This window comes from Copadichromis virginalis, unplaced genomic scaffold (genome assembly GCF_057382275.1).
Source record: "Copadichromis virginalis isolate Kocher_CV1m ecotype Utaka unplaced genomic scaffold, C_Virginalis_male_GT1.1 unmapped_scaffold_1, whole genome shotgun sequence".
Classification (NCBI taxonomy): domain Eukaryota; kingdom Metazoa; phylum Chordata; class Actinopteri; order Cichliformes; family Cichlidae; genus Copadichromis; species Copadichromis virginalis.
The window spans coordinates 10845600-10858208 of NW_028188589.1; positions in this window are offsets into that span (position 1 = coordinate 10845600).

Sequence of the window (12609 nt, forward strand, 5' to 3'; positions counted from 1 at the left end):
ATCATCTGGACATTTGTGAGGAACTCTAACCAAGAAAGCAACGTCACACAGATCCAACAGACAGTTTCCATGACTGCAAGTGTTGAGTGGAAAAATGCTACATTGCATTATTGCATCCTCTCACCACAGGAGGCGCTGTTGGCACCACTGATTGCTGATCAGCTGTTCTCTGATGATCTGATTGATACTGTGAATAACGGGACTCACTGAACTCTGTGACACAGTGAAGATTACAGAGTTTAACTTCACCCTTTAAGACTGACCACAGAACCAAGTCCGCCAGAGCTTTTGTTATATTTTTACATGCTGTGGAGCCATTTGTGGGAGCATTTCAAGTTGCTATACATCAATACAACTGTTATAGCCCTAATTTTAATAATATGTATGCATTAAGTCCATAGTAACTACATAAACTGCAAAAAAAACCTCTGCTCATCCATCTCTGTGTGTATCAGGATACATTTGGTTCATAATACACAGAAAAATCAGAGTTATTACCTGTAATAAATGTGAAAGATTCCTGCAGTGATAACCAGGCAGGACTGAAACACATCCAAGCTGTCACCACGGTAACAGCACCGTCCATCCACAGGTGAGGGGAGGAGCAAAAAGAGGGACTTTGACCATTTTATACTAAAAACACTCAACTAATGTTTCTAATATGAAACAAATAAGCCCACATTAATGTGAGCGTTTATTAAATAATAATAATGATGATTTCCTCCTGATCTCATTTCCACAGCAGAGAAAACTGTGGTGTATATTGAGGTGGAGGGTGTGGTCTGTGGCTCAGGTGTAGAGTGAGGGTGGGGTGCACCACAGCAGCATGCTGGGACTGCTGAGGGTGGAGGAGGGAGTGATGATGACATCAGAGCTGCAGCACAGAGACCAGTGAACACACAGTCTGTTCATCTTTGCATAGATACAATATACAGCACAATATTGAATGACAGACACGCTGTGGGAGCTTCCACAGATACACTGACGTCAGCATCCAGAGTCCTCCTGCTGCTCCCCCCTCAGAGCCCCGTGATCAGCACCAACACATTCAGTTAGATGACAGAGTCCAGCTGCAGCTAGAATCAGCTCCCCTCTGTGAACAACAGCACAGCGTCAGTGTTTCACACTCAGTGAAAGGAGGAAACAGCAGAAGAACACCATGTGTGCTACGTTTCCCAGGACACACTACAAACTGCACAAATACAGAGCAGCACGTGGAAGGACCTGGAGCTGCATTTACAGAGCTGCAGACAGCGTGATGTCCTGTATGGACAGGTGGAAGGAACCAAGTCCTCAGCTGGAACACTCGTGTTTGTCCACAGACAGGAAACACAGCAGGAAACTTCCTCACAGAAGTGCAGCTCATGGATAACACACTTCCTGTCAGTCAGAATGAGGCTGCAGCCAAACACAGAAAGGTGTTTTTGTCCAGATGAGCCCAGAGAAGAAACACGAGTGTTCACAGACATCAGAAGCTCAGAGAGGTGAAACATGAGGTTGGAGTCCTCGTCAGCATCCAGAAGAGCTGCTGTGAAACCCTGAGTACTCATGACAGACTCTGATGGCACAAACACATCATGATTCAAACAGAAAGACAAACATGGAGCTCCTGATCCTCCTGCATGAGAACAAGCTGACATGAGCGCTGTGTCTGAGAGTGTCTCCCTGTCACAGTGACAATAACACAGCTGCTGCTCACAGTCATTAAACTGACCTGAGGTCAGCTGTGCTCCTTACATATGAACCATGTGACCTCACATCAGTGCTGTGGATGACTGTAGTCATAGAAGAGTAGAGCTGTAGCAGGTGGTGTGAGGAGGAGGTGGTGTATTCTAGTTAACGCAGTACTGAAACACTCCAGCAGAGGGCGCTGTTAAGTCCTTATTGTAACACAGTTACTGTGTGCAGTTAGACTTCATACATAATCTGCACTTATTTCCATCAGACATGCTGTCAGTAAATGATTGGTTTCTATTGATTCTACTTCCTGTTGACTCGTTTGATGACAGTGAAACAATCACAGCTGATTGTGTGATGATGTAAACTGTCACTGTTACATTCAGTGTGTGTGACATAATGTTAGTGCAGGCTGATAACAGCCTGGTTCTGTTAGAAACACATGAACGTGTCCATAGATCAGTGTGTGTTTAACATGAGAGCTTCAGCCCTGCTGATGTGTTAAATAAAGACATGCAGGAAAACTGATGAGACTCTGAAATAACTCTTTATATTTATAATGTAACTCTGCATCAAAAGAACAACAAAGGATCCCAGACAGGTTTCTGTGAACAAAGACCATTCTGATGTTTCTGTGTTTCTAACACTTTGACATTATTAGTAAACAGACTGCAGTGAGCAGCATTTATAAAGAGCTTCTATATAAAGATATGACAGCTGTTTGACAAGTTTATCACTCTGTGTTTGGACCTGATCAGTCCAGCTGTTTACTTGAAACATGTTCATTTACCTGTTCTGTTATATTCATGTTCTTGTCTCTGTTGAAAACACATTTTAATGTCCCTCAGATTTTTCTCCCAGATGAATAAATATAAAAATGACACAAACTGACTGCAGCTACTTTTTGTCCTTTCTGTCAAAAACCTTCATGTGACTCATGAGAGACACGTTTCAGCTGTTTGTGACAGATCAGAGGCCAACAAGTCATTTATAACACTTTCCATCATTGTTTAAAGTTCTCAGTGTTTCTGTGTTGCTGCGTATAGGATCTCCCAGCATCATCACTGTGCTGTCCAATCATTGTGTGCGAGGTTACCTTATAGTGTGATGTGTGTTTGCACAAAGAGAAGCATGTGTGTCAAATATAAATAAGCACAGAACAGAAACAGCTGCTCGTTTCTTCTGTTTAGAGTCAAGTTAGTGTTTTGTGTCTTTGTTTGAGGCCTAATGTCGAGCAGAGGTGTGTGTAACTGCACTGGTCTGTTATATGTGTGAAGTGTGTGCTTCTCTTCAGCATCATCTTTGTCACTGCTGATTCCTTTGTGTCATCATGTGTTGAGAAGAGAGAACAGTTATAACGGAGGAGCAAAAGGAAGCCCTGAAATCTGCATCAACAAGGAAGTGTTGGCTCACCAGTGATCCCAGCAGAGCCACTGGTTTGGCTCCAGTTGTTACAGATTCAATGATGTTGTTGCTACAGATACATGTCAGCATCTTTATTGAATTTAATATGAAGCAGAAATGGTGTCATTAGGAGAAGAAGAGGAGAACAAGTCCGGCGAGGAGGCAGCAGCTCTTAAAGATGAAACAGCAGCTCAGCCCTGAGCTCAGAGAGCTGCACATGAAAAAGCTCCTCAAGCAGATCCTGTCAGAGGTTTGTCATCAACAGGAGGAACTGTTCACATCATAGGATGAAGATGCTGTCAGCTGGATGAAGAAGGTTATTTAATGCAAACGTTCACACTGAAGTCAAATTGTTGTCGTGTTGAACAGATTCATGTACTGATCGTCTCCAGAATGTTAGAAGAGCTTCAATGAATCATTAGAAACAACTTACAGCTGCACAGCTGTGTCAAACACATCTGTGTGTCATTGTGGGATTGTTGTGTTTCTACATGTGACACACGTCTAAAACATGCACACAATCTGAACACAAACAGGGACTCATGTGTTCCCACAGCCAGATGCTGAGAGCCATTTCCTTGTAGTCCTGTGTCTACATACATGAACCATTAGATGTTATTGGAATGATTGTCAGCTCTGATAGTTTCATGTGTGTTTAGCTGGACGCTGTTTGATCCTCGACATGTTTAAAGGTGTCCAGTCCTGAGACACTGGGGCTGGAAACAGCTGTGATGTCATTGGACTGTCACACAGACAGAAGTGCATGAAGCGAGCAGCCGAGGAGCCGCTGATGTTTTGGATTCAACAGCATTTGAAAGGTCGACACAGACACATTTGCACACAGAAAGCTGAATCTGTCATATGCCACAGTGAACTCACTGTTCAGTGTTTTTCAGGAAGCTTCTTAACTGCCTCTGCTGCCAAACAAGCAGCTGATGTCCTTGAGAAGAAGCTGAAGAAGTCTTCAACAACAAATACAGGAAGTGGACTTTCAAATACTAGATTCACTTTAGACTCACAGAGAAATGACTCAACCAGCTGTGTTTGACTATATGAAAGGTCAGTGTGTGTCTGCACACAGACTGTTGTGTTGGACTGTTATTCAGTTGTCTGCTGAATGTTTTCAAATGTCTGCATCTCAGCTGTGATGAGGCTGGGGGTCATGGGAGGCCACCGTAGCAGCCTCTTCAACATCATGACATCATCATAAATGCTGCTGGACTGTCTGATGGGCTGACGGTGAAAAAGCCGTCGGGAAGGAAACAGAAGACATTTCAGAGGCTGCAGCAGATTTCTTTGATTCGGGGCCTTTTTCAGCTTTATTGGACAGAGCAGTGAAGATAAGTGACAGCAAAGCAGAGAGAAAGGGGGCGTGGCCCGGGTCAAAGCCAGGCCAGCTGCTCTCCACCTCGTGGTCACCTGCTCATCCTAGTGAGCTCCACCAGCAGCCCTTTCACACACTTTACACTGTCAAACACTGTGTGTGGACCTCAGCTAACAACAGGCTACATTTAAGTCTGGACTACATGCTTTTATATTGTTTTTATTCCATCAGCAGCTCAACATCATGAGCAGCTTTGACATAAAGACATCAAACTCAAGCTGACTTTAAGCTACTTTTAATACAGGGGCTCAAAAACAACAACATCTTTATTATATATCAGGACACAAAGTCATTTCATCTCAAAGGGAAACAGCTTTATTTGGAATAACCAGCACTATCAACTGGTTTGGGATCTCCACCAGTTTCATGTCTTTGCAGCTTCTCCAACAAAGTTCCTGTAAAATCAGCATGTTTGTCTTTATTGGTTTGATAGTGATTGATTATTCAGTCCCAATCTGCTGTCATCTAAAGAACAAAATGATGTTTCTATGAGTCACAAAGCTCCAGATGTTGTCGGCTTCACAAAGAAAACAAAGAACTTAAACACAAAGTGTTTGGAGCCAAAATGTTCCCAAGCTGCTCTTTTTGAAATGGCAGAGGTACAGTGGTGTCTAACAGCACACTGTGGAAGGCAAACATGTTATTGTTGGATGAAACTTCATGAATCCTTTGTAGATTTGAGCTGTTGGAGCCTTTCTTTTCTCTTCAGGTGTACAGATGCTGAGGAGGCAGGTGGAGCAGGTGGAGCTGTTGTGATGCTGGCAGAGGGTGTGTCTTAGTAACTCTGTGAGGCAGAACTGGATCCAACATTGTGGATGTGTTGATGTTGGAGCCATTAAGAGTCTCTGGCCACACTGTAGGATTTCCCTTTGATCCACTGTGGGGGCATTTTGGAGTCTGTCAGTGAAACTCTTCATGTTTGTGTTTGACTCCAGTTTATAGAAACAGAGAAATGTGTCATGCTTTTGTTCGGCCTCCACAAATACACACATTTGTTCATTGGTTGGACTTTTTGGAAGGAGACACATTGAAAACCATGTTAATAAGATCTTGTTGTTTCCTGTGGATCCGACACAGAGAGTGGACTTCAGACAGAAAGCGTGGAAGAGATTTTAGAGGCCGTGTGTGGCAACAGGAAGTTTCTGTGTGTTTGCTGATCTTACATGTGGAAAACAACACGTGATGTTTGTGAAGTTCTACAATGATCATTGTTCTCACAGCATTTTGAGTGGGAACAGTTCAAACTGGGAGTAGTGGGAGTTATTTACTGATTGAAACAAGCTGAATGTTTCTGTGACGATGAAGATCAGCAGCTCAGCTGATCAATGAACTGACATCTATCAGTCGTTTCATGAGATGAAGTCATCAGCAGACATTTGTTCTGACTGTGTGATGAATGTCAGAACGTCAGGGCTCTGCTTTAGTCACTGCTTGATGATCATTGGCTCATTGTTGAATCCAGGGGCCCAGTCTGACCTCTGACCTTTGCTGCAGGTCTTCTGTGTTATCTCCACTTTCATGTCTGATCTTCTACTTGTAGTCCTGTGTCTACATATACAGTGGCTTTCAAAAGTATTCGGCCCCCTTGAACTTTCCCACATTTTGTCACATTACAGCCACAAACATGAATCAATGTTATTGGACTTCCAGGTGAAAGACCAACACAAAGTGGTGCACACGTGAGAAGTGGAACGAAAATCATACATGATTCCAAACATTTTTTACAAATAAATAACTGCAAAGTGGGGTGTGCGTAATTATTCAGCCCCTGAGTCAACACTTTGTAGAACCACCTTTTGCTGCAGTTCCAGCTGCCAGTCTTTTAGGGTCTGTCTCTGCCAGCTTTGCACATCTACAGCTCCAGCTCAGTCAGATTAGATGGACAGCGTTTGTGAACAGCAGAAATTGAAATTGAAATTGCAGTGAAGTCAGCTAGAAACTTACAGTGACGTGGACATCATGCAAAGACTGCCAGACTCTGTAATACTGCAAATGATCAGTGACTCAGGTTAACACTAAACTTTAAACGGCACCTCTGTGTCTCTGTGTGCTGAACATCTAGGATTGAGTCAGGCTGCATCAGCTGAAGCTGTTATTTGTATATATCAGTATTTTTTTATTCAGGTGTGGGGAAAATACGTAAGACTGCAGTGAAGCGATGCACCAGATGAATCCCTGGCCAAAGGTATCGTACTCAAATCAGACTACTGATCCAGCCACATCAGCCTTTTGTGAGGTCTGTTTAAAGTAGACTAAAAGTGAACTGCAGGTTCCTGAGAGGTGGACTGTGAGCACAGAAACACATGTTCATACATACAGCTGCAGCAAACTTACATTAATTTTAAATAGATTTGTTACTCTGATGTCTGTCTCTGTGTTAGTCCTCTGACAGACTGGTGACCTGTCCAGGTGTGCTCTACCTACTACTGGGACAGGTTCCAGCCTCTGTAATAGAAATGTTCTGTTATTCTCATTTAAAGTGTTTAAGTGCTTATGCATATGCTTAGTTGTGACACTGTTACTGTTCAGTGAAAGTTGCTAAAACTAGATGAACTTACTTCAGCAGTTTGAGAAAACAACTCCCTTTACAGGTGCTGATAAGGCCAAGGGCACAAAACAGCACAACCATTGATGCGTTAGGTTTCATAGCGAGACACGTGAAGTGTGGTAGGATCAGTTTGTAACTTCCTCCCTCTTCCTTGGAAGGCGTAAAGGAGGAGGAGCACGACCTCTGTGGCAGCGCTGACATGACTGAACTGTGATGTTTGATGTGTGTTGGCGCAGTAATAAATAGCTTGATCACAGCTCTTTCTGTGTTGCAGACTTTATTTAAAAAATTCCACGACACCCCCCCCCCCCCCACTGTGAACCTGAATTGAATATTCAGAAGACATTTGTTTAAATAGTTCTACAAATCTGAGCTGTTGGTGTGTCCTTGGATTGTGTGGTAATAATATTAGAGCCTGCAATCTTTCTTACTGGATCTCTACTATGAGTCATGTTACCTGAGATTAGTTCTATGTTTACCTGTCAGCCTGGACGAATGTGCTGTGTGAAGAATGTAAATGACATCAGATCTGAACTGCTTACATCTAAGGAGCCTGTTCATATTTAATTGTAATATGAACCAATGATTTTCTGATTGATTGCTGATATATACAGTGGGGCAAAAAAGTATTTAGTCAGCCACCGATTGTCATCATTTTAGGTGGGGGAACTTGCACAGAGGTCAGTAATTTGCACCAGAGGTACACGTCAACTGTGAGAGACAGAATGTGAAAAAAAAAATCCATGAATCCACATGGTAGGATTTGTAAAGAATTTATTGGTAAATCAGGGTGGAAAATAAGTATTTGGTCAATAACAAAAATACAACTCAATACTTTGTAACATAACCTTTGTTGGCAATAACAGAGGTCAAACGTTTACTATAGGTCTTTACCAGGTTTGCACACACAGTAGCTGGTATTTTGGCCCATTCCTCCATGCAGATCTTCTCGAGAGCAGTGATGTTTTGGGGCTGTCGCCGAGCAACACGGACTTTCAACTCCCGCCACAGATTTTCTATGGGGTTGAGGTCTGGAGACTGGCTAGGCCACTCCAGGACTTTCAAATGCTTCTTACGGAGCCACTCCTTTGTTGCCCGGGCGGTGTGTTTTGGATCATTGTCATGTTGGAAGACCCAGCCTCGTTTCATCTTCAAAGTTCTCACTGATGGAAGGAGGTTTTGGCTCAAAATCTCACGATACATGGCCCCATTCATTCTGTCCTTAACACGGATCAGTCGTCCTGTCCCCTTGGCAGAAAAACAGCCCCATAGCATGATGTTTCCACCCCCATGCTTCACAGTAGGTATGGTGTTCTTGGGATGCAACTCAGTATTCTTCTTCCTCCAAACACCACGAGTTGAGTTTATACCAAAAAGTTCTACTTTGGTTTCATCTGACCACATGACATTCTCCCAATCCTCTGCTGTATCATCCATGTGCTCTCTGGCAAACTTCAGACGGGCCTGGACATGCACTGGCTTCAGCAGCGGAACACGTCTGGCACTGCGGGATTTGGTTCCCTGCCGTTGTAGTGTGTTACTGATGGTGACCTTTGTTACTTTGGTCCCAGCTCTCTGCAGGTCATTCACCAGGTCCCCCCGTGTGGTTCTGGGATCTTTGCTCACCGTTCTCATGATCATTTTGACCCCACGGGATGAGATCTTGCGTGGAGCCCCAGATCGAGGGAGATTATCAGTGGTCTTGTATGTCTTCCATTTTCTGATGATTGCTCCCACAGTTGATTTTTTCACACCAAGCTGCTTGCCTATTGTAGATTCACTCTTCCCAGTCTGGTGCAGGTCTACAATACTTTTCCTGGTGTCCTTCGAAAGCTCTTTGGTCTTGGCCATGGCGGAGTTTGGAGTCTGACTGTTTGAGGCTGTGGACAGGTGTCTTTTATACAGATGATGAGTTCAAACAGGTGCCATTCATACAGGTAACGAGTGGGGGACAGAAAAGCTTCTTACAGAAGACGTTACAGGTCTGTGAGAGCCAGAGATTTTCCTTGTTTGAGGTGACCAAATACTTATTTTCCACCCTGATTTACAAATAAATTCTTTACAAATCCTACCATGTGAATTCATGGATTTTTTTTTTCACATTCTGTCTCTCACAGTTGAAGTGTACCTCTGGTGCAAATTACTGACCTCTGTCATCATTTTAAGTGGGGGAACTTGCACAATCGGTGGCTGACTAAATACTTTTTTGCCCCACTGTATGTATGTATGTATATATATATATATATATATATATATATATATATATATATATATATATATATATATATATTTTTTTTTTTTTTTTTTTTTTTTTTTTTTTTTACATACATAGTTTTTTGTTGCCTTATGGTTCCAAGCGCTGTCACCAATCTTTGCATTTTGTTATTATCTCATGACACTTGTTTAATCAGCTACCATCTCTCCTGTGGACTTTTTAATGTCTACAGTCTCAGACCAACACAGCCCTGCCCTTCCCATATTAGATTCTTGATGAATGTGTGTTGTTGTTATTCAGCCTGGTTCAATGTGCCCCTTTTTAACTTTGAGCACCCGCCCCTTTAAACCTCTCTGCACAGCCCTGCACTGAACTCACTATCTTCTCCCTCTAACAGCCTCCACATGTTCTCACTGTAATTTCCCCTCATGAATGAATTTATGCTGCACTAATGTGAATGTTTGCAGGGAAATCAAACGCATTTCACACGCAGTACTCGAGCTGACTTACCTTTGTTTGAATGACGACTTGTACGCGCTGACTCCACAGATAAGGTACGAAAATATATCAGGCTACGTCTTCAGGGTTTCTACTCCACGGCCGTATTTCATACGGGTCCACATTTCCACTGCACGCTATTTTCTGCAAGTACCGCCGCTTCGCCTCTGGACGCAATCGGTCTCTATACAGTCCATTCTCTTTTGAGCTGCTTTTAAGCATCTTGTAATCGTCGTTCCAACACAGTGTGTTTGTTTTGATTCGTAGACCTCGAAAATGGTGCCGCGCTCCCACAATGCATTGCGGCGTGACGTCAACTCCAAAGCCCTATAGAACATGTTCTTTTTCATTGTCAAAATTATCAGGAATAAAGAAGAAAACTGATTCAAAACCTGTGGAACCTGCCAAAAAACAAGTTTTACTGCAAAGGATTTCTAGATGTGAAGGTTTTGTGGCTTTTTTCAGTTTCTAAAACAAACTCATTTGTACAGAAGGATATGAGGATGTATATGTCCGGTGGTGGGTTTTTTTCTTCTTGATTTAATGTATTCATTTATCTCTTCACTTAATCTTTCTTTATGTTTTTTTTTTTTTTGATTTGGCATGAGCGATTTCCGGTCCTCACTCCAAGCCAGTTGGTGGCGGTAATGCACCACATGTTCTATCACAGCTGCGTCCGAGAGGACAGGAAACGTCTGTATGCGTCTGCAAACCAGGTAACTACACTCAGCTGAGCCTCTCTGCTAGTCGTTATTAGTTGGAGGGTTTTGCGTCACTTTCTCTCGGCTTGATAAAGGGCTGTATAGAAATCTCTGGTACGTAACACGTAACGTCATTTTTAGGGAGCGTCGCAGAGAAGTGAGGCTGTTTCTTTGTTTTTGTCGAGTTTTGATTGAAGACATGTTTCCAGTCCGTTTTTTACTCGTTTGTTTTTTCATTAATAACTTTACATTATCACAGAGAACAAGAAGGCGCTTTGTTTGTCACATTCACCTTATGTCTGTGAAGGTTCTCAGTCATCCAGGTCATCGTAGTCAAAGGAGCTTGCAAAGAAAAGCGTCTGGACTCCTTTAAGTTACTGAAGACGTTTCACCTCTCATCCGAGAAGCTTCTTCAGTTCTAAGGTCAAATGGTGGAGAGTCCCAGATATAAGCCTATTGGGAGTTTCCCCCCACAGAGGGACAAAGGACCCCCTGATGATCCTCTAATCACCTGAGCCAAGGTGGGAAACTGGGTGTGGGCCCCAATCAGCCAGTTTCGGGTGAGTTCATTGTGAAACCTGGCCCCACCTTATCATGCGAATTCCTGAGGTCAGATGGCCCAGGATGTGAGTGGGCGTTAAGGCGTCTGGGAAGGGATCTCAAAACTGGATTATAGATGGCAGAGAGTTGGTGTCGTAAACCCCGCCTCTGTTCAAAGATGGTCGCTCACAGTGGACATAGATGCTTCTTTCACTCCTCTTTCAAACCATCTGTCCTCTCTGCCCAAAATGTGAACATTAGCATCCTCGAAAGAGTGTCCTTTATCCTTAAGATGCAGATGGACTGCTGAGTCTTGTCCTGTGGAGGTGGCTCTTCTGTGTTGTGCCATGCGCTTGTGAAGTGGCAGCCACTTGGCAGCCACAGTGATAAATGGCTGAGATGGCTGCAGCTGTACGTGTGAGGTACCTACATGTTTCAAGATGAATTTGCAGAGATGTCATGTTTGGTGCTTACAGACATCACACTGCATTTTGTGATTTCGTAGCTATTGTTGTGATATTTTGGAGCTTCCCATGATCACCGTGACAGTCATTCATTTTAACATAACCTTTCTATTCCTTTCAGGGATCCTCATTTTTTTTTTTGGTGAGGAAGATGAGCAGCTGTGTCGACAGGCAACAGGTAACGGCATGCTTTTCTGTTAGTACTGTAGACCTTGGTCTGGTGCTCTTTTTTAGTTTAACACAGTATTTTCATTTGCCGAAGTGTAGAAAGCTTGTTCCAGGAGAAACAAACTTTAGTGAGTTCTGCAAAATGATTCCCACCATTGCACACTCTGTCAGCCTCCAGTGTGCCCTTTTTTTGTCCTTTAACTGAAGAAAGTCGGTAGTCAGAACATATGAGATAAGTGAGATCCTCATTTTGCCTGCTTATTTCAAGATACAACATTTTCACAAACTGCTGTAGGATAACCTTGCTATTTGTCTTTTCCAACACTTCTACATTCATCCATATTTCCTTGTCTGCTTCTTTCCAGGTGAAAAGTACCTGAAATGGGTGAAAGATTTTGTTTCCAAAAACAAAAGCATGTGCGTTCACCTGAAGAAGCCAAGTGGTGCTGACCTGTGGATAGAAGAGCTTGAGAACACCAAATACAACGGGGATGATGATGAAGTTAACGCCTGGGGAAAATTCTACCTTCCCGAGATTGTAAAAATGCAGGTTATTGGTGTGGTAAAGGGCACCTCATGTCCATGTGACGAGCTTGTGCTGATGACGTGTGAGGACAAAAAGCTGTACGGCTATGACGGAGAGGAGCTGCATCTGGTGGCTTCCAGTTTCCTGGAACTATGTGACAAAACGATAGAGTATCCAGCATCCAAGCGCTACTACAATGGAGAGGCCTTCAAAGATATGGTGAGAAGTTAGACTGCTAAGAATAAGACTGGGGATGCCTAGTGTTAGAGATCAATCACCTGAGCTTTTCTTTGTATTGTTGTGTGTTCTGTTTAGACTGAGGAGGACTGGAAAAAAGTTAAGATGAGTGATGTGGGGAGGAAACTGCAGGAAGAACATAAAAAGCTGGTAAATGAAACCCAGTCAGCGTTCGTAAGCCTCATATCATAGGTGGGTATTGGAGCTGAGTATCATCACTGATTTCTAGAACCTGTTCAATTCCAAT